Source organism: Dendrobates tinctorius, unplaced genomic scaffold, assembly GCF_039654945.1.
Source record: "Dendrobates tinctorius isolate UK_male_01 unplaced genomic scaffold, ASM3965494v1 ptg000126l, whole genome shotgun sequence".
Classification (NCBI taxonomy): Eukaryota; Metazoa; Chordata; class Amphibia; order Anura; family Dendrobatidae; genus Dendrobates; species Dendrobates tinctorius.
In genome coordinates, this window is record NW_027361794.1 from 20,202,168 (window position 1) to 20,225,938 (window position 23,771).

The 23,771-nt window shown below is 45.6% G+C and overlaps 2 protein-coding genes across 3 annotated transcripts in view; both read left to right on the forward strand.

Moving 5' to 3' along the window:
• Positions 1-23,771, forward strand: part of LOC141047073 (uncharacterized) — a 503,490-nt gene that overhangs the window by 338,195 nt on the left and 141,524 nt on the right. The window lies entirely within an intron of this gene.
• The window catches only part of LOC141047076 (uncharacterized), a 43,933-nt gene continuing 36,899 nt past the window's right edge, over positions 16,738-23,771 (forward strand). For both annotated transcript variants that reach the window (XM_073542018.1, XM_073542019.1), the window contains exon 1: positions 16,738-16,840. The gene's annotated coding sequence lies outside the window, so the exon portion shown is untranslated. The remainder of the gene's footprint in view (positions 16,841-23,771) is intronic.

Here is a 23,771-nt window from a genome sequence, read left to right on the forward strand (position 1 = left end):
TCCTGGAATCAGCTCCATTCTGGACACTGGTGTGAAGTTTTTGAGGAACATCACTGTAGAATCTGAACTGTCTAGAATGGAGAAGCTGCAGAGAGATCATCCAAAAATCCACTCCGATCTAGTCACCTCACCAGTGAGTCAGCTACAGTGGAGTTGATAAAATGAGGTCCTCAAAAACATGTGACTACAGAGAGGCCTCAAAAATTCAACTCCAATCTAGTCACCTCACGAGTGAACCGTCTAGGGTGGAGTTGCTGGAATAAGGACCACAAAATATCCACTCCAATCTAGTCACTTCAGTAGTGAGCCGTCTAGACTGGAGTTGATAAAATGAGGTCCTCAAAAACATGTGACTACAGAGAGGCCTCAAAAATTCAAATCCAATCTAGTCACCTCCCCAGTGAACTGTCTAGAGTGGAGTGGCTGGAGTGAGGACCACAAAATATCCACTCAGATTGTCAAGGAATCACCTGCTAAATTACAAAGCTAAAGAAGAAAATAACCGAGTGCCTCTAGTAGTTACCTACAATCCAAATCTGGACGTGCTAAGGGGAGCTGCGCGGAAATTACAACCTTTACTACAAAAAGATGCCCGATTAAAATCCATTTTTCCAGACCCCCCACTGCTGTGTTTTCGGCAGCCCCCAAATTTAAGAAGCATCATTGTCAGAAGCTCCCTGTCCTCTCCAACAGCTGCAGGAACCTTTCCTTGCAACCAGAAAAAATGTAAAACCTGTCCATTTATATTGACCACGGACAAGATAAAGATCCCCAACTCACATCAGGACTACAAGATCCCAGGTACTTTCACCTGCATTACATCTAATGTGGTGCACTTAATTATTTGTACTAAATGTCCAACTGGGGGTCTGTATGTGGGGGAGACAGGGCAAAAACTTAGAACAAGGATGAATGCTCATCGTCACACAATAAGAGAAAAAAGAATGGATCTACCTGTGGCAAAACATTTCTGTATCCCTGATCACAGCAGCGTGGATATGAAATTACTGGTATTGAAAGGTAACTTCAATTCTCAGAGAGAGAGACGAGTTTGGGAGTATAAATTTATGACGACCTTTGACACTCTCAGTGCTGGAATGAATGTGTCGCATGGATTTATGTCTTTTTACATCAATTAAGGAATTTCCTTTTAAAACCTCGTGGGGGCATTACAACACAGAACTAGACCCCAATCAGAGGACCATAAAACATCCAGACTCCTTATCTATGAACTGGTCCAATGTTTATATTTATGTTTCTCCCTCTCCCATATTGATAGTTCTGCTTCACGTCACTTGTCTCATCTATTGCATTTTTTCTAGGCTGTATTGTGCATAAATATGTGACTTCAGATTTTGTATTAGTCTATGCCTGATGAAGAGACCTGAGTAGTCTCGAAAGCTTGCAATGTGTTACCATCTTTTCAGTTAGCCATTAAAAGGTATCAACTACTGAGGACTCTCAATCCTGAATATTTTTCTATCTACTGGCTAACACTGTACAAAGATATACATCTTTCCTGTATCAAAATGGAGGATACCAGAATGTACCGCATCTTTATGGAACTAAAACCACTTCTGAAGAAACATGCACAAATGGACAGCGACATTTTTTTCTTATCTAAATGCAAAAAGGAGAATCTAATTCCCAAAGGACTCTGGATTACAAACCCAATTCTTCATACCTACAATACCCATTATGCACAAAACCTTTGTCACAGGACTTCTGAGAGACTAAGGAACCACCTTTTACATGTCTGCTACAGCATAAGGAGTAAAGTCCAGGGGCAATTTGAAACTCTGAGGAAAACACTTACAGAAAGCACAGAGCAAAAATTACAACAATACTACAACAAACTACGGACCTTTCTGGTTCATAACAAGGAAAAGAAACTACACAGACTGCGTCTCAATTCAGGACTCTATACAAACAGATACAAAACAAATCCAAAACCTGACAACTTGGACAACCACTCCATTCCAGACACAAAAGCATCTAACTGTGTCATCAATCTCTCAGATTATAAACCCAACAAAGTGGAACTGGCCGAGCTTTCTAGAGGACTCTCATTTTGTCCCACTAAGGCCCTAGATAAAACTGAACTCTGCAGTGATATGGAACAGTATTTCAGGAGACTGCGCCTGAGGGAATATTTCAATGATACAGAAGATTCAGAAAACACTCAGACCGAAGGAAAAGGGATCGTAACAACTAGGAAAAGGTCAGACTGGACACCTCCACCTGGACGCAACCCTCATTTGGATAAATATGTAGACTCCTTCAGACATTTGATAAAATCCACAATCATAGACACTAACAGGAGACAAGCATCCAACATCAGTGCCCAGGAGAGAAAGGCCATACAGTCTTTAAAAACCAACAAAGAAATCATCATTAAACCTGCTGACAAGGGAGGTGCAATAGTCATGATGAATACGTCAGACTACATGAAGGAAGCAAACAGGCAACTTATGGACACACGCTACTACAGAAAATTGGAGTCGGATCCTACACAGGACTATTACAAGGAACTAAACAAGTTGGTTTCTTGTCTGCCTGACCAGTCCATAAGAGCTGGCGATGATCTGATACCAGAGACTCCAAGAATAGGGACATTCTACATGCTTCCCAAAATCCACAAATCTGGAAATCCAGGAAGACCAATTATTTCATGTGTGGGCACCCTCACTGAGCAGGTATCTGGATGGGTAGAGGGTATTCTTAAACCACTGGTGAAGGATACATCCAGCTACATTCAGGACCAGCGTTGGACTGGAACACCTTGGGCCCACCAGAGAAAATCATTCTTGGGGCCCACTATGTAGCTGCATAGAGTTAAATACCAGACCACCAATTATGCGGTAAAACACGCTAATATCCTGGTATAATATAAGGTTGTACATGTCTTAATTATGTAGCAGGAGTTGGGGTAGCCCCCTCATAGAATATAAAGCAGCCCCCTCATAGAATATAATGTAGACCCCTCATAGAATATAATGCAGCCATCTCATAGAATATAATACAGCCATCTCATAGAATATAAAGCAGCCCCCTCACATAGTATAATGCAGCCATCTCATAGAATATAATGCACCCCCTCATAGAATATAATACTGCCCCCCTCATAGGGTATAATACTGCCCCCCTCATAGGGAATAATGCACCCCCTCATAGGGTATAATGCACCCCCTCATAGGGTATAATACTGCCCCCCTCATAGGGAATAATGCACCCCCTCATAGGGTATAATGCACCCCCTCATAGGGTATAATACTGCCCCCCTCATAGGGAATAATGCACCCCCTCATAGGGTATAATGCACCCCCTCATAGGGTATAATACTGCCCCCCTCATAGGGTATAATACTGCCCCCCTCATAGGGAATAATGCACCCCCTCATAGGGTATAATGCACCCCCTCATAGGGTATAATGCACCCCCTCATAGGGAATAATACTGCCCCCCTCATAGGGTATAATACTGCCCCCCTCATAGGGTATAATACTGCCCCCCTCATAGGGTATAATACTGCCCCCCTCATAGGGTATAATGCTATATAGATATATAGATATAGAGTTAGATAGATATAGATAGAAAGATAGATGTAGAAATAGATAGATATAGAGATAGATAGTAGATAATGGATAGAAAGTAGATAATGGATAGATATAGATAGAAAGATTCATAGAGATAGATAGAGATAGATATAAAGATAGATATAGAAAGAAATATAGATAGATAGATCGATAGGTAGATAGATATAGAGATAGATAGAAAATAGATAATGGATAGATAGATATAGAGATAGATAGCTATAGATAGAAAGATATAGAGATAGATAGATATATAGATAGAGATAGATAATAGATAGAGATAGATAATAGATAGAGATATACAGATATAATAATAATAATAATAATAATAATAATAATAATATAGACATATATAGATAGTTATAGAGATAAATACATATAGATAGATGGCTATAAATAAAAATAGATATAGAGATATATATAGAGATAGATAGATATAGAGATAATAGATATAGAGATAGATAGATAGATATAGAGATAGATATAGAAAGATAGATATAGAGGTAGATATAGAGATATGTATAGAGATAGATAGATATAGAGTTAGAAAGATAGATAGATATAGAGATAGATAGAGATAGCTAGATAGATAGATGGATAGATAGATATAAATAATAGAGATAATAGATAGATATAATAGATAGATATAGAGATAGATGGATAGATCAATAGATAGATAGATAAAGAGAGAGAGATAGAGATAGATAGATAATGAGATATAGAGATAGATATAGAGATATAGTGTTAGATAGAAAGATAGATATAGAGATAGATAGATATAGAGATAGATATGGATATAGAGATAACAGATAGATATAGAGATAGATATAGAGATAATATATAGATAGATAGATATAGAGATAATATATAGATAGCTATAGAGAGAGAGATATAGAGATAGATATAGACAGAAACAGATATAGATATAGAGATAGATATAGAGATAGATAGGTAGATAGATATAGAGATAATAGATAGATATAGAGATAGATAGATATAGATATAAAGATAGATAGAGATAGAGAGAGCGGTAGATAGAGAGAGAGATAGATATAGAGAGAGATAGATACAGAGATCGATAAATAGAGAGATAGATATAGATATAGATAATAGATAGAGATAGATAGATAAAGATAGATAATAAATATAGAGATAACAGATAGATATAGAGATAGAGTAAGATTGAAAGATATAGAGATAGGTAGATATAGATAATAGAGATAGCTAGATAGATAGACATAATAGATAGATATAGATATAGATAGATATAGAGATAGATATAGAGATAGATAGAAAGATAGATATAGAGATAGAGCGATAGATAGATAGAGATAGATATAGATAATAGATAGAGATAAATAGATAGATAGAGAAAGATAGATATAGAGATAGATGTAGAGATAGAAAGATAGATAGATATACAGAGAGATAGATATAGAGATAGAGATAAATAGATAGATAGATATAGAGAGAGATATAGAGAGAAATAGATATATAGAGATAATAGATATATATAGAGATAGATAGATATAGATATAGAGAGAGATAGATACAGAGAAAAGATATAGAGATAAATAGATAGAGAAAGATAGATAGATAGATATATAGATATAGAGATAGAAAGATAGATATAGAGATAGAGCGATAGATAGATATACAGAGAGATAGATATAGAGATAGATAGAGATATATAGATAGATAGCTATAGAGATATAGAGATAGATATAGAGAGAAATAGAGATAGATATAGAGATAGATATAGAGATAGATAGAGATAGATATATAGATATAGATATAAAGATAGATATAGAGATAGATATAGATATAGAGATAGAGCGATAGATAGCGAGAGATATAGATATAGAGATAGATAGAGATAGATATATAGATATAGATATAAAGATAGATATAGAGATAGATATAGATATAGAGATAGAGCGATAGATAGCGAGAGATATAGATATAGAGATAGATAGATACAGAGAAAAGATATAGAGATATATAACGGATAGATAAATAGATAGATAGGTATATAGATAGATATATATAGATATTAGAGATATATATATATAGATAAAGATAGATAGATATAGATGGTAGATAGATAATAAATATAGAGATAATAGATATAGAGATAGATAGAGTAAGATAGATAGATATAGAGATAGATAGATAGACATAATAGATAGATATAGAGATATATATAGAAAGATATAGAGATAGATAGATATAGAGATAGATGTAGAGATAGAAAGATAGATATAAAGATAGAGCGATAGAGATAGATATAGAAATAGATAGATATAGATAATAGATACAGATAGATATAGAGATAGATGTAGAGATAGAAAGATAGAGCGATAGATAGAGATAGATATAGAAATAGATAGATATAGATAATGGATAGAGATAGATATAGAGATAGATAGATATAGATAATAGATAGAGATAGAAAGATAGATAGATATAAGAGAGATAGAGAGATATATAGAGATAGATAGATAGATAGATAGAGACAGATAGAGAGAGCGAGAGAGATATAAAAAAAAAACCAAAACACAATACTCACCTCTCCTCCTCGCTCCCACGCTGATCCCGGCAGCCGGCTTCAGTGTCAGGAGCTGCCCCCTCTGCCAGACACACAGCGGGTGCGCGATGTAGTGACGTCATCGCGCACTGGCTGTGAGCCAGGAGCAGAGGGGACTGAGGGCGGCGCCGGCCCTGATTTACAGCTGTAGTCTGCAGAGCAGCTTACTGGGCTGGGGGCGGGGCCTCTGGGGGTGGAGACCTGAAATGATATTCACTGCTTCGCAGTGAATATTCATTTCTCTTTAGCAGCGGGGACAGGGGCTCCTGCCTCCTGACACCCGCTGCTGCTCCGCTGGCAGAGGCCCCCATAGCAGCTGCATAGTGTGCAACACACCACTGGCTGGGGGCCCCTGGAGCAGCGGGGGCCCTAGGCAACTGCTGGCCCTGTATGCCAGCAGGTGCCAGGGCCCACCAGATGCCAGGGCCCACCGGAGAATCCTCCGGTTCTCCGGTGGGCCAGTCCGACACTGTTCAGGACACAACTGACCTATTGAATAAACTAGTAGCAATAGGTCCTCTACCAGAAGGAACCATCCTGGCCACCATGGATGTGGAATCTTTGTACTCTAATATCCCACACCAAGATGGTTTAAATGCCTGCAAATTCTTCATGGAAAACACAGGGACTGATGCTGATGCTGTGGTGAAACTTATAAAATTCATCCTCACCCACAATTACTTTGAATTTGACAACAGGATCTATCTACAGGAGACTGGCACAGCTATGGGAAGTAAAATGGCTCCACAGTATGCAAATCTTTTCATGGCAAAGCTTGAAAGCGACTTTTTGTCCTCATGCCCCATCAGGCCCCTGGCCTACTACCGCTTCATTGATGATATTCTAATCATCTGGACGGAGTCTGAGCAACAGCTAAAGGCGTTCCACGAACAGTTTAATCAATTTCATCCCACCATCAATTTAACACTCAACTACTCCAGTACTGAGATTAATTTTTTGGACACCATCATTAAGCTAAAAAACAATGAAATAGAGACATACCTTAAATGGGACAGTTTCCATCCAAAACACATAAAGAACTCTATTATCTATAGCCAAGCCATCAGATACAATCGTATATGTTCCAACCCCATGGATAGAGACAAACACCTTGGTCGCCTCAAAAAGACCTTTTTGAATCAGGGTAACCATCCAAGAACAATTGAAAACCAAATTACAAGAGCCACCAGATTGTCAAGGAATCACCTGCTAAATTACAAAGCTAAAGAAGAAAATAACCGAGTGCCTCTAGTAGTCACCTACAATCCAAATCTGGAGGTGCTAAGGGGAGCTGCACGGAAATTACAACCTTTACTACAAAAAGATGACCGATTAAAATCCATTTTTCCAGACCCCTCACTGCTGTGTTTTAGGCAGCCCCCAAATTTAAGAAGCATCATTGTCAGAAGCTCCCTGTCCTCTCCAACAGCTGCAGGAACCTTTCCTTGCAACCAGAAAAAATGTAAAACCTGTCCATTTATAATGACCACGGACAAGATAAAGATCCCCAACTCACATCAGGACTACAAGATCCCAAGAAATGGCCGGAGTGAGCCTCCCAACCCCCTAGAGGAGGCGTGGGCGGAGGCCAACATGACGGGGGGTTGGAAGATAATGAGGGAAGGGGAAGGGTTAAAGGGGAGGGTGAGCTAGGGGGTATTTAATGCAGGGTCTGGGGGCGCCCGCCCTCTGTTCCTGTTGTCCCAGCTCCTGAGCAGTCCCACAACACTTACCAGGATGTCGGGAGTGGACCAGGCCCTGGACAGACTGCTGGCGGCAGCAGCAGGGCAGCCTCCCGGCTGGCTGGAGGCGCAGGTGGCCGGCCTGCTTCATCAGGCGCCGGGGCAGGCCGCGGTGAGAGATCGGAGGCCCCGGCGGGTGCGGCCTCCAGAGCGGCTGTCCCCCGACACCGCTCCCCGGGCCTCGCGTCGCCGCCGGAGCCCCTCCCGGGACCCTCCAGGCTGCGCGACGCAGCCTTCCCCGTCCGGGGGTGCGCGGCCTGGGAGGAATCCTTCCGGGCGGCGAGGCCCTGCGGCGGCGTCCGGACCTTTGCCCCGCGGCCGGAAGGGGGCGGGGCCGGCGCGCGCCTGACTTCCGGTTGCTCCTGGATCTTCGGGGGGCCGCAGCAGCGGTGGACGAGCCGTGCGGCCTGCCAGGCCGTGGTGGGGAACTGTCGGGAACGGGGGGGGCGCTGCTGCGGTGCCCCTGCAGCGGTGCTCGCCGCGGACCCCCCGATATGGTGCCACAGCCCCATGCCTGCAGCGGGACCAGAGGGCAGCCCGGCGGAGTCTGTGCCGGCTGCAAGAAGACAGGAGCGGAGGACACTGTCGGGCTCCCAGTGGCCGAAGTGACTCTCGGCGGGGGGAGGCAGGAGCCTTCCTTTTTGGGGGTGTCGCTGCCCAGTTCCGCCGGGGGGTTCAGGCCTCCCACCCCGGCTCAGTCTGCAGGGGTGGTCGGGCCGCACCAACGAGGCGGTGAGTTAGCTGCCGGGAGGCGCGAAGTCCACGAGGCGTCATCATCTGGGGATCCAGGATTTCCGGCTGGAGGGCACACAGCCCCCTCGCAGCCCGGTGAGTATGCGTCTATGTCCCCTGTTTGTCACCCTCTTTTGTCTTCATCTGTGGCGGTTGGGGGCCCCTTAGCTGAGTCCGGGGTTGGCAGGGTTGAGGCTGGTTTTAGCAGTTCAGGGTCGGCTTGGAGAGTATGTGATGTGTTGGCGGATGTGCGTAGCTTGCTTTTGCGTTTGGAGCAGGGTTTTGTGGGGTCGTCGCCAGTTGCAGCGTGGGTTGGGCCACAGGGTGGCGGGTTGGTGGGTCAGGGCGCGGGTGCGTCGGGCCCTTGTGTTGGCATGCCGGTTTCGGTGTCGGTGCAAACCGAGAAGGAAAAGGAGTGTCGTGTGCGTCTGGATGATCGGGCGCATGGCGAGGTGTATGTGTGTTTTGAGGGTTCGTTGGGGGCCCATTTGAAAAAGGAGGTGAAAGAGCGGATTTGGAAGGATGAATATGTTGAAATATTTTCGCTATTGCCTCTTGAGAAGTTTAATTTGGACAAAAGTAAGAAAGAGGATAGCAAAAAGGAAGAGGAGGAAAAGCGGAGGTGGCGCTTGATTCCTCAGACATTTGTAAATTGGCAGCAGGCGTTTGCTATTTTGGTGAGTGTTATTGGGGAACAGGCCCCTGATAATTGCTCCGCGTTATTTTGTTATTTGGATGCTATTGGGGAGGCTTATAGAGTGTATGGCGGGCAGGCGTGGCTGCGGTATGACGAGCAGTTTCGTCAGAGGAAAGCTGTGCGTCCGGCTATCCACTGGGACCAAAAAGATATTGGCGTGTGGATGCGGGTGATAGCGCAAAATAAGTCTGGGAGTTCCTTTCTTGGGGGGGCTGGAAGCACCAGCCAGAATAGCGGCACTGCCGGCTCTGCGGGTGGTGGGGGTCAAGGGCAGTCTGGAACGCACAAGGCGGGGGTGTGCTGGCAGTTTAATGATGGCCAGTGTAAGTTTGGGGCCAACTGTAAATTTAAACACCTGTGCTCAAACTGCAATGGTTCCTCACATGGGGCATCCAAGTGTTTTAAAAAAGCGAAGTCCAAATCCGGTAGGGGTAATTTGCAAGGGGGAGACTCCAGTGAATCTGGAAAGGATGGTCCCTTATCTAAATAGATACCCTGATAGGGTAGGAGCGGGGCTGTTGTATTCTGGTTTTGAGGAGGGTTTTCGGATTCCGGATCCTCCGTTTGAAATCCCGTTTGTTTTGAAAAATTTGCGCTCTGCTTTGGAGCATCCGTCAGTTGTTTTGGAGAAGATCCAAAAAGAAGTTTCATTGGGGCGCATGGCGGGCCCTTTCGTGTCTCCTCCTTTTCCGAATTTGGTTGTTTCCCCGTTGGGGGTGGTTCCGAAGAAGGAGCCCAATAAGTTTCGGCTTATTCAGCATTTGTCTCACCCGCGGGGGAGGTCGGTTAACGACGGTATCGATCCGGAGATTTGTTCAGTGGTATACTCTTCATTTGATGAAGCGGCAGGTTGGGTCCAGAAATGTGGTCGTGGGGCCCTTATGGCTAAGACCGATGTTGAGTCCGCTTTTCGTTTGCTTCCGGTTCACACAGACAGCGTGAGGTTGTTGGGCTGTTTCTGGGAAGACAGGTTTTTTGTAGATAGGTGTTTACCTATGGGTTGTTCCTTGTCTTGTGCGTATTTTGAGGCTTTTAGCTCTTTTCTGGAATGGGTCGTGTGCGATGTCTCTGGTTGTAACTCGATAGTTCATTATTTGGACGATTTCCTGTGCATTGGCCCGGCGGACTCTTCGCGTTGTCTCAGGATTTTGAAGGCGATTGAGTGGGTGGCGGATCGGTTCGGGGTTCCGTTGGCACCCAGAAAAACTGAGGGTCCCGGTACGTGTTTGCGTTTTCTGGGGATCGTCATTGATACGGTCAAATGGGAATTCCGGTTGCCGGAAGACAAGCTTGATGATTTGAGGGCTGAGGTTGTTCGCGCACGTCGGTTGCGTAAAATATCGTTGAGGGACCTCCAGTCGCTGTTGGGTAAGCTTAACTTCGCTTGTCGGGTAATGCCGATGGGTCGAGTTTTTTCACGTAGGCTGGCTAGCGCTATTTCGGGGGTCCGGGCTCCCCATCATTTTGTGAGATTGTCGGCGGAGCTCAGGGCCGATTTGGAGGTTTGGGAGTCCTTTTTGGAGACGTACAACGGTCGTTCGTTGGTGATGGCTGATGTGGTCTGCAACGATGCTTTGGATTTGTTCACGGATGCGGCAGGCGGATTCGGTTTTGGTGCTTATTTTGGAGGGCAGTGGTGCGCCGCTCAGTGGCCCGTCGCTTGGGTTTCGGCTGGGTTGGTGCGCAATATCACGTTGTTGGAGATCTTTCCGATTCTGGTGGCAGTTCATTTGTGGGGTCAGGAGTTTCGGAATCGGCGCGTTCGTTTCAATTGTGACAACATGGGGGTGGTGAGCGCGATTAATGGTCTTACTGCATCGTCCCCTCCAGTGGTCAGGGTTTTGCAGAAGTTGGTGCTAGCATGTTTGTCTTTGAATGCGCATGTGACGGCGACACATGTGCCTGGAGTGAAGAATGAGATAGCTGATTCTCTCTCTCGCTTGCAGTAGGATCGTTTTCGTTCCTTGGTTCCGGAGGCAGAGTTCGAGGGTCTGATTTGTCCGGAGGAATTGTGGAGGGTGGCTTACGAGCCGCGGAGTCACTGATCGTATCGTCTTTGGCACCAAAAACCGGAGGCCCACCGGAATGTGTGGTGTGCGTGGGAAGAGGTCATTACGGCTGGCTCCGCCAGTGGGGCCAGGCTTGAGCAAGAGGGTCTGTTGTTGTCGTGGTTGGGGCAGGGCGCAAACGAAGGTTGGTCTCGGGCGAAGGTGACACGTTTGTTGGCCGGATTGTCTTTCGGTTTTCGGTTGCGCGGGCACAGGGATTTGACAAAAACGTTTTTGGTTAGGCAGGCGGCGAAAGGTTTTGGCCGCTTTCGGGGGGGGTGATTTGAGGCGGCCAGTGTCATTTAATATGCTGAGCAATTGGGTTTGGTTCCGGGATCGGTATGAGCGGATGGTTATGAGGTTGCGCTGTTTTGGCTGGCTTTTTCCTTTGCATTTTTTGGGGCACTGCGGATCGGGGAACTTGTGTCTCACAATAAAGGGTCTGTGGGCGGGTTGTTAGCCAGGGATGTGACGTTGACCGCTCAGGGCGTCGAATTTTGGCTAAGGAGGTCGAAAACGGACCAGGCTGGGAAAGGCCGTCGAGTGGTGTTGGGGGTTGTCTCTGGTTCCAGAATGTGCCCGGCTCAGTGTTTACGTGGATTTTGGGATCTTCGTCCTAGTTTGGGCGGATCTTTGTTGTGTCACGCAGACGGGGGAAGTCTGTCTCGATATCAGTTTGGTGCGGTGTTTAAGAAGTCAATTCGGTGTTTGGGTTTGGATGATTCTAGGTTTGCTTTGCATTCTTTTCGGATTGGTGCGGCGACTGAGGCAGCTGAGCGTGGTTTGGGTCCCTCTTGCATACAGCGTATAGGAGGGTGGAGGTCTAATCGGTATCGGAGTTATGTTCGGCCTTCCGGCGTGCAGGAGCTGTGTCCGGTTGGCGTGGTCCATGGGGTTGATTAAATATTGCAAGTATTGGTGCATTTTCTTGCGATATGTTTCTGTGAGTGTCGTTTTGTGTTTCAGGTACGGAACCGCTGCTGGTTTGGATATTTGGTCACTCCTTTGTTTACTGGGGAGCGGTGAGAGCTGATGTCAGGACCGACGGCAGACAGTTGGGAATTTCCAGATCGGCGGCGGTGGTGCGGTGGATCGGTTTTCGGGGCCTGGTGTGGCGTCGGGTTTTGCCGGAAATTCATGAGTGTGTTCGTTTGGACCGGGCACCAGATGTTCTCGTTATTCATGCTGGGGGTAATGATCTGGCTGTTCGTCCCTTCCGGGAGTTGATCAAGGACATTAAGCAAGATTGCTTGCGGTTGTGGGTGACTTATCGGGAAGTCACGATTGTGTGGTCGGAGATCGTGCCACGCAGGCGTTGGCGGTCCATGAGATCGTTGGAGAAGGTCAATCGGGCCAGGATCAAGGTTAACAGAGCGGTGTCCGCTTTTATAGTTAAAAACGGGGGAGTTGCCGTGCGACATTTTGATTTGGAGAAGGGTGAGGGCGATTACTGGTTGGCGGACAGGATTCACTTGAATGCAGTCGGTTCCGATATTTGGGCCCTTGCCCTTCAGGAGGGTATAGAGAAGGCTGCCGCGTGGCGGGTTGTGGGGGTCTCGGGTCGTTGAGGTGTTCAAAGGCCCCTCGTTGTGGCGGTTTTGGGGGAGGGGGAGTCCTTGAAATCGGTGGAAATTGGTTTGGGAGACTCTCTGGGTAGGGTCTCCTTCGTTTAAAGGTATGCTGGTCGTGATCTGGTGAAAGGTGGATGGGGAGTTTTCCGTCGGAAGAGGGCGGATCCCCAAGGAGTTTGTGGACAACATCTATTGGTTTGCTGGTGCTCCCGAGCCTGTGGGGTAACGGCTGGGAGCAAATGGTCGGGGGTTGTCCACGATATTTGTACTATTTCACCACGATCTTGTGGCTTCAAGGACTTCTCCTTCCAAGGTTAAATTCATTGTATTGTTTATGATACAGTGTTTATTGTTTGTTTATTGTTATAATAAAAAGCTGCTGTGGCCATAAAATTCCAAAAGAAATACCGGTGTCTGTGTATTAGTTACAGGAAAGATGTATATCTTTGTACCGTGTTAGCCAGTGGATAGAAAAATATTCAGGATTGAGAGTCCTCAATAGTTGATACCTTTTAATGGCTAACTGAAAAGATGGTAACGCATTGCAAGCTTTCGAGACTACTCAGGTCTCTTCATCAGGCATAGACTAATACGAAATCTGAAGTCACATATTTATGCACAATACAGCCTAGAAAAAATGCAATAGATAAGACAAGTGACGTGAAGCAGAACTATCAATATGGGAGAGGGAGAAACATAAATATAAACATTGGACCAGTTCATAGATAAGGAGTCTGGATGTTTTATGGTCCTCTGATTGGGGTCTAGTTCTGTGTTGCCCCGCAAGGTTTTAAAAGGAAATTCCTTAATTGATGTAAAAAGACATAAATCCATGCGACACATTCATTCCAGCACTGAGAGTGTCAAAGTTCGTCATAAATTTGTACTCCCAAACTCGTCTCTCTCTCTGAGATGTGAAGTTACCTTTCAATACCAGTAATTTCATATCCATGCTGCTGTGATCAGGGATACAGAAATGTTTTGCCACAGGTAGATCCATTCTTTTTTCTCTTATTGTGTGACGATGAGCATTCATCCTTGTTCTAAGCTTTTGCCCTGTCTCCCCCACATACAGACCCCCAGTTGGACATTTAGTACAAATAATTAAGTACACCACATTAGATGTAATGCAGCTGAAAGTACCTGGGATCTTGTAGTCCTGATGTGAGTTGGGGATCTTTATCTTGTCCGTGGTCATTATAAATGGACAGGTTTTACATTTTTTCTGGTTGCACGGAAAGCAGAAAAAATGTAAAACCTGTCCATTTATAATGACCACGGACAAGATAAAGATCCCCAACTCACATCAGGACTACAAGATCCCAGGTACTTTCACCTGCATTACATCTAATGTGGTGTACTTAATTATTTGTACTAAATGTCCAACTGGGGGTCTGTATGTGGGGGAGACAGGGCAAAAGCTTAGAACAAGGATGAATGCTCATCGTCACACAATAAGAGAAAAAAGAATGGATCTACCTGTGGCAAAACATTTCTGTATCCCTGATCACAGCAGCATGGATATGAAATTACTGGTATTGAAAGGTAACTTCACATCTCAGAGAGAGAGACGAGTTTGGGAGTACAAATTTATGACGACCTTTGACACTCTCAGTGCTGGAATGAATGTGTCGCATGGATTTATGTCTTTTTACATCTATTAAGGAATTTCCTTTTAAAACCTTGCGGGGCAACACAGAACTAGACCCCAATCAGAGGACCATAAAACATCCAGACTCCTTATCTATGAACTGGTCCAATGTTTATATTTAGGTTTCTCCCTCTCCCATATTAATAGTTCTGCTTCACGTCACTTGTCTTATCTATTGCATTTTTTCTAGGCTGTATTGTGCATAAATATGTGACTTCAGATTTTGTATTAGTCTAGCCTGATGAAGAGACCTGAGTAGTCTCGAAAGCTTGCAATGTGTTACCATCTTTTCAGTTAGCCATTAAAAGGTATCAACTACTGAGGACTCTCAATCCTGAATATTTGTGTATTAGTTGGCGCCGAGTTGGGGGTGGTCATTTTATGGTCACGGTGGGGGGTTTTGGGGTAAGTGAAGACGCTTGATATCCCCTTATGAGGTAAATACTTGACAATACTAACGTCAAGAAATGGCCGGAGTGAGCCTCCCAACCCCCTAGAGGAGGCGTGGGCGGAGGCCAACATGACGGGGGGTTGGAAGATACTGAGGGAAGGGGAAGGGTTAAAGGGGAGGGGGAGCTAGGGGGTATTTAATGCAGGGTCTGGGGGCGCCCGCTCTCTGTTCCTGTTGTCCCAGCTCCTGAGCAGTCCCACCCTCCCTCCCTTTTTTCTCTTGGGTTGGTTGTACGTGATTCTATTTTGGGTCATGGCGGTTTTGGGGGAGGGGGAGTCCTTGAAGTCGGTGGAAATTGGTTTGGGAGACTCTCTGGGTAGGGTCTCCTTCGTTTAAAGGTATGCTGGTCGTGATCTGGTGAAAGGTGGATGGGGAGTTTTCCGTCGGAAGAGGGCGGATCCCCAAGGAGTTTGTGGACAACATCTATTGGTGTGCTGGTGCTCCCGAGCCTGTGGGGTAATGGCTGGGAGCAAATGGTCGGGGGTTGTCCACGATATTTGTACTATTTCACCACGATCTTGTGGCTTCAAGGACTTCTCCTTCCAGGGTTAAATTCATTGTATTGTTTATGATACAGTGTTTATTGTTTGTTTATTGTTATAATAAAAGGCTGCTGTGGCCATAAAATTCCAAAAGAAATACCGGTGTCTGTGTATTAGTTGGCGCCTAGTTGGGGGTGGTCATTTTATGGTCACGGTGGGGGGTTTTGGGGTAAGTGAAGACGCTTGATATCCCCTTACGAGGTAAATACTTGACAAAACCAACGTCAGGTACTTTCACCTGCATTACATCTAATGTGGTGTACTTAATTATTTGTACTAAATGTCCAACTGGGGGTCTGTATGTGGGGGAGACAGGGCAAAAGCTTAGAACAAGGATGATTGCTCATCATCACACAATAAGAGAAAAAAGAATGGATATACCTGTGGCAAAACATTTCTGTATCCCTGATCACAGCAGCATGGATATGAAAGTACTGGTATTAAAAGGTAACTTCAATTCTCAGAGAGAGAGACGAGTTTGGGAGTATAAATTTATGACGACCTTTGACACTCTCAGTGCTGGAATGAATGTGTCGCATGGATTTATGTCTTTTTACATCAATTAAGGAATTTCCTTTTAAAACCGTGTGGGGGCATCACAACACAGAACTAGACCCCAATCAGAGGACCATAAAACATCCGGACTCCTTATCTATGTACTGGTCCAATATTTATGTTTCTCCCTCTCCCATATTGATAGTTCTGCTTCACGTCACTTGTCTCATCTATTGCATTTTTTCTGTGCTGTATTGTGTATAAATATGTGACTTCAGATTTTGTATTAGTCTAGCCTGATGAAGAGACCTGAGTAGTCTCGAAAGCTTGCAATGTATTACCATCTTTTCAGTTAGCCATTAAAAGGTATCAACTACTGAGGACTCTCAATCCTGAATATTTTTCACTCCGATCTAGTCACTTCAGTAGTGAGCCGTCTAGCGTGGAGTAGATAAAATGAGGCCTCAAAAAATCAACTCCGATCTAGACAGTTCACTAGTGAATCAGCTAGAATGGAATTGATTTTTTGAGGACCACAAAAAGTCAACTCCAAACTAGACCCAACCGAGCCGCACTCCACATATACGGCTGCTCTGTGCGCACAGGACCTGTGATGAGGTCACAGGAGGGGAGGAGTCAGGGGTCACATGATCAGGGGCCTCCGTGTACGCAGGACTCTGCTGTGCTGACAGGTATTCTGCTCATCTGATGGAATTGCTCCTTTAAGAACAGGTAACATTGTAAACAGTAGAACAATTCCCCCTTTAAGTGATTGGATCCTTCTAGACCTTAGTGATCTTACAGACGGGAGTTTCCAAGAGCGCTAGATACAGGGGTGATCCTATTGGTGAATGAGCCGTGCGGCCTCCATCTTAGAGAGCGGTCACAATCCCAGACGATGCCATAATTGCCAAATCCTCCGATCTGTGGTCATCACCATAGAGGCTTATATAATGGGACACATTCTCTCATCTTCTCCATATCATGGCTTTCCTCTCAGAATCTCTCCGTCCATAACCCCGGAGTCCGGTGGAGCTGGTGCCGGTAACCCTGATGCTATTAGAGCTTTACTACTGATACATTTGCTCCTTTCTTCTGGAGTCAGGAGGACTTTGGTGAATATGTCGGCAGTGACATTTATGTCTCAGTCCGGATTATCTCTCCTGTGCTCTCTATGAATATCTTCTCTAGGATATTCTCTGTATCTGTCCCAAAGAGCCCGGGGATTGGAAGGTGCACAGGTTGTAGTTATTATAGGGACCAGGGGTAGAAGATGAGGTGGGAAGCGAGTGAGGGACGCCTCCTGCAAGGTCCCAGGGTGGAGCATCTTCCATCAGACCAAACTTTTGGCCTCCCTGTAAGTTTTTGTTGGTTCAGTTGTAAGTACAAAAGACGCTCGCTTTCCACCTTGACATTTCTGCTATACATTGATGAAAAAGTTGCCTACATTGTTATGTGATCATCATTTTGGTAGGTGTAGAAGTCCATAGATGATATTTTTTATTGGTTGGTTTATTGGCTGGCCTAGCAATGTTGGGATCAGTCTGCGTTTGATTATAGTGATCGCCATCTTGGCCATTCCACAGTATTATAGGATATTGCAGAGCAACAGATGATCTATGTTGTTTCTGTAATACGTTGAAGATTTTCACGTCATTGCTGAATAATTATATCTCGGCTTAGAAAGTCCCGTCCAACCATTACAATAGCTCCTTCGTTAACACTGGGAGAAGTAAACCTCCATTTCCGCTCACCAGCCAGTGTCTTGTCTGCTCTTATTACAGCCTGATATTCCGCACTAAGGCTATTTTAAAAAGGGTTACTAACTGATTGTGTTGATGGAAAAATCTTTGCAAATTCAAAATAATGTCTTTTTGTGTCTCCGGTATAGCTTCACAACGGTGATCAGCTCGCATCTGTTCTTCTCCCAAACAGTAAATTTGTAAAAATGTTGGGTCTTGATTTGCTACAGGAGGCATCAAACCTATTTTGTGATATATGTGTCCCTGGCTTTAAAAGTCGACATAAATTCTGCTCCCTTAAGTCCTGCTGTCTTACAATTTATCTTTCCAGATGACATCCTTTGCTATCTCCTAATGATTTGCAATAAATGCTTAGACTCATGAGTTGTTCCTGTATGGAAAACGTGGTTTGGGAGGTAGCCTTAAAGGTGGCAAACCGACTTTCCCATTGACCACCACATACCAGGCGATTTAAAGTTAAACTTCTTTGCTTGACAATGTTCTCATATTATCTCCATTTTGCATATTATAAAATTCAGATTTGACTTATAGTCGTGAATTGGGTCGTTGTGAAACGCTTCCAAACTCAAGTCAGCCTGCCCACTTCATTGCATAAGTTGTATATGTCATATGTAGAGATGAGTGACTTTGCCTCAGGAAGGGTCGAATCGGGTTTCGGACCACCCGACTTTAACAAAAGTCGAGTCGAACGAAATCGGTCGGAGTTTCAACCGAAACCCAACCCGACCCCAATGCAAGTCAATGGGGAATAAAAGTCGGCAGTGAGTGGAGGACAGTAATCACACCTACAGTGCCCATTTCAATGGCAACGACATCAATTCTTATTGCTTAAGCTTGTAAACCTTCATTTACATTATAATAATAGTAACGCATGGAAAACTGGGGGTTATTTGGCTAAAGTTGTGGGGGGTACAGCCCAGTTAGGGAGGTGGAAAAACTGGCATATGTTGAGGTGTAGGCTGGACGTTCAGCAGCTACAAATGGAGGAATTGGAGAAGTCGGAGGAAGAGGAGGACAAAGCGAGCCATTTTGCTGGCAACCTATGTGTCATCAGGGGAAGGTGGTACAAAATCCTTTGAAACCCAGGCATGGTTCATTTTAATGAAGGTGAGATCACCTACATTTTGGGTCGACAGCTGGGTCCTTCTTTCTGTCAGGATTGATCCAGCAGCACTGGATAGCACACTACCAGCAGGGCAAGCGAGCTCCTGTAAAGCATATTGTGCCAATTCAGGCCAGGTGTCCAGTTTACAGGCCCAGTAGTCAAAGGGGAATGAACTGTGAGGGAGAACATTGATAGGGGCGGAGAGGTAATTTTGAACCATAGTTGACAACTGCTGTCTCCTTTCTGTTGCAATCGATTCAGTATTACCAGTCATGTGAGCGGTACTCGAGAGATCAGTCCACAACATGGTCATGAAACCCCTGTCTCCAACGCCACTTCGGCTGTGTGCACCACGAACACCTCTTCCATGTTGCCCAGTACGGCTCGTGGTAGAACCTGCACCGCTGCTGTGTGCTTTGAAAGCCTCTAACAAACAGTTAACCAGAGTTGCTTGTTTGTTCACCAATATTAGCTCTAGGTTCTCCTGTGGCATGATGTTCTGTAATTTGCCTTTATAGCGTGGATCGAGGATGCTGGCCAACCAGTAGTCGTCATCCTTCATAATTTTGGCAATGCGGGGATCCCTTTTTAGGATCCGCAAGAGATAATCACACATGTGGGCCAATGTTCCAGGTGTCAATGATGCACTGCCCGTGGTGCGTGGAGGAACACTTTCTGCCAAATTCACATCCCTCCAGTCATGCACAAACCCTGTACCTGACCTTGGCAAGCCAACATTTTCTCTTGCCCCCTGAGAAGCATCCTCCTCCCCAAAATAATCATCCTCCTCCTCCTCTTCCCCTTCTTCCTCTACCTCGTCCAGTATAGTTCCCTGAGCAGACAATGCCTGACTGTCATCAAGGCTTCCCTCCTCCTCCTCCTCTTCCTCCTCCGCTGCAGACGCCTGATCCTTAATGTGTGCCAAAGTTTGCATGAGCAGACGCATAAGTGGGATGCTCATGCTTATGATGGCGTCGTCTGCACTTACCAGCCGTGTGCATTCCTCAAAACACCGAAGGACTTTACAGAGGTCTTTCAGCTTTGACCACTGAACACCCGACAACTTGATGCCTGCCCTCATACTGCCTGCCCGTGTATCCTCCCACAAATGCATTACAGCCTGCCTCTGTTCCCACAGCCTCTCAACCATGTGCATGGTGAAGTTCCACCTTGTTGCAACGTCTATGATTAGGCGGTGCTTGGGGAGGTGGAGTGATCGCTGCAGCCTCTGCATACGACTGGAGTCTACGGGCGAGCGACGGATGTGCGAGTACAGTCTTAGCACCTTATGGAGAAGGGCTGGTAACTCCGGATAATTATTTATGAAGCACTGCACAACCAGGTTCAAGGTGTGAGCCAGGCAAAGTATGTGTTTGAGTTTTCCCAGGGCTATGGCCGCCACAAAATTACGTCCGTTATCACTGACTACCTTGCCTTGCTCAAGATCTAGACTACCCAGCCATGACTCAGTTTCTCGCTGCAAGTAGTCGGCCAGTACCTCCGCGGTGTGTCTGTTGTCGCCCAAAGACATCATCTTTAAAACAGCCTGCTGACACTTACCACTAGCTGTTCGACAGTGGGACACCTCATGTGCAACTCTGGCAGCTGTGGATGGTGTGCTCGTGCGACTGCGCTTTGTTGATGAGCTTTCGCTTCTGGAGGAGGCGGAGGGTCGAACACCAACAGCCAACTGTTGCCTATACCATGGGCTAGGCAGCACTGTCCCACCACCGCTGTCCCCTGTGGACTCTGCATGCAAATCATTCACCCAGTGCACAGTGATGGACACGTAGTGGCCCTGGCCATGCCTACTGGCCCATGCATCTGTTGTGAGGTGCACCTTTCCACTCACTGATTGTTTGAGTGCATGGACAATGCGGTCTTTCACATGCAGATGGAGGGCAGGGATGGCTTTTCTAGAAAAGAAGTGCCGACTGGGTAGGTCATAGCGTGGGACAGCGTAGGCCATGAGCTCTCAGAATGCTGAGCTTTCAACCAAATGGAAGGGCATCATCTCTAATGAGATCAGTTTGCCAATGTAGGAGTTCAAAGCTAGTGTACGTGGATGAGAGTATGAGTACATTCTTGTCCTTCTCAAAGTCTCTGCTAGGGTGAGCTGGACTTGAGAGCTGCATATGGTGTAACTAGCGGTGGACATGGCGGACTGAGAGGTGGTTGGTGATGGTGGAGGTGGTGATGGCCTAGATGCAGTCTTTTGTTGGAAAAACATTGTGATTCCCTGACTGCTTTGGCCTTGCGACGACACCTCAATATTTCTTGCTGGTGGTGTGCTAACCGGTGGGCTTACAGTGGGGGAAGTGATGTAGCGTTGCTGGCTACCTTTAGTCGGAGCAGGTGCACATGTGCTACCTGACATTTTGTAGTCCGTCCACGCTTGCAAGTGCATGTTGGTTAAATGTCTAAGCATGCAACTGGTATTCAAATTTCTGAGATTTTTCCCTCGGCTAAAGGTCCTTCCGCACTTCTTACAGATAACCTTTGCCTCATCAATAGGATTTTGGTAAAAAAAAGAGCCACACTGCACTCTTCCTACTATGGTAAAAATTTTCAGGGCTTGCACGCTGTGCTAATTTGACCGTCTGGCCAAGCTGTCTTGCAACTCTCGTTTTTTTAACACATTTTTGGACTGCTACGGGCCTGCCAGATAACCGCAGCTGCGATGTCGATGCCTGCTGAGGATCCTCCTCCTCTTCTGAGCTATTGCCAGCGGCACCCTCTTCCCCCAATGGATGCCAATCCAGATCAACAACTGGGTCATCCATCACCTCCACTTCAATTTCATCTGCACCTTCCTCTGTGTCACCGTGTAAGGTGGTATAGTATGCGGGAAGGGGCACCTGAGTTTCATCAGGGTCATAATCTGGCTCAGTAGACTGCAAGGGCAATGCAGTGCTCTGGGTGAATGTACCAGCAGAATCATATAGCACTGACTGTGCATCAGTGCACTCCATGTCATATTCATCTTGGACTGGGGATTCAGGATTTCACTTGATAACTCAGGCATGGTATGTGAAAAGAGCTCCATGGAGTAATCTGAAGTGCGGCCTGCCGCATCCTTCACTTTTGGTGGGGGTGAAGGACACAAGGAAAGGTGTTGTTCCTGACCAGGAGCCTGCACTGACGACTCAGTGCTTGCAGTTTTTGAAAATTCAGAAGGGGAGGCGATGTAAGTCAAAACCTGTTCCTGATGCTCCGGCTTTAAAATCGGTTTACCCACTCCCAGAAAGGGGAGCCTTCCAGGCCTTCTGGAGCCAGACGATGATGCAGGCTCAACATCTCCTGCCTTAGGTGCTACTGTGCTTTTGGCATAACCAGCAGATGCACCACCACCACCATCAGCACCAGCTGGCCCGCCCATGTCCGCGGCCTCTTCCACCATACTTCCTCATGTTTGGGAAAATGTACCAAAAATACCAGCAGATATATGGTACTGTATAAGGAGCGTACAGCTGTATACGGTGTAGGGGAAAATTTAAATCTCTGTATTTATTTCCGGAGTCACACACACACGCTTTCTCAGTATGGATTTCACCGTAATACAAACAGCAGATATATGGTACTGTATCAGAAGCGTACAGCTGTATATGGTGTAGGGGAAAATTTAAATCTCCGTATTTATTTCCGGAGTCACACAGATAGTCAGCATGTATTTGTCCGTGATACCAGCCGGTACACGGTAGTGTGTGAGGAGCGTACAGCTCTATACGGTGTGGGAAGAAATGAACGGTCGGTAACTGTGGAGAAAAAAAGAATAAGAGTATTAGTGCTGTGTAGTGTTGAGCATTCCGATACCGCAAGTATCGGGTATCGGCCGATATTAGCTGTATCGGAATTCCGATACTTAGTTCCGATACTTTTTTCATATCGAATACCGGAATCGGAAGTTCCCATAATGCTAGGAGCCCGCTCGATTTGATTCAGCCAATGGCGATCCTCAGAAGTGTGGGCACATCCTGTTAGGCATGTAGGCATGTTAACTACTGGCATGGCTGTGATTGGCTGCTGAAATGATGTCATGATGCACTATAAAAAGCGCTGCAGCTGCCATTTCTGGTCACTCTGCTGTGAATTCAGTTAGGGACAGGCTGCTGTTGAAGACTGTGAGGGACAGTTAGAAATAGCGATTCCACAAAACATAGTGCTTAACCCAGGCTACATAAACCACCACTGTAGCTTGCTTTTTCCTAGCAGCGCTGTTTTCACAGCTGTCTGCAAGGGCTGTGTGAGTGCAGACCCACGCTGTGTAGTGTGTCCTGCAGGCACGTCTGCTTGTAGGCCGCCCAGCATGTGTCTCTGCCTCATACACATTTTTCTTTTATTGCTGTTTTTTTTTTCTCCTGTATAGTGTGCTTCGATACATATCCATATACGTTGGTTGCAAACACTAAAGGAGTGGACAGCGGAGCCTTTCAGCAGCCTTTCAGTGCTATAGCCCATTTCTCTGCACTGTTTTTGGCTGTCTGATAGGCATCTCTGTGTGTGAGTGCAGCTCACGTTGCAGTGTGTTCTACAGCCACCGCTAGCTGTAGTCCGCTCAGCGTGCGTCACTGCCTCATACATAGTCCTTTTTTTGCAGCTAATTTAGCCAGATTTTTGCTCCTATATTAGTGTGCTTCCAACCGCATCCATTGTCATTGGTTGGTTGCAAACACTATATAGGATTAGATAGAGGAGCCTTTTTGCTGGCTTGTGCCCTTCAGGGCCAGCCAGGCTAGTATCACCCTATTTTTTGGAGCCTCATCAATTGCATTGTAGGTTAGCTTCCTGTATTGTA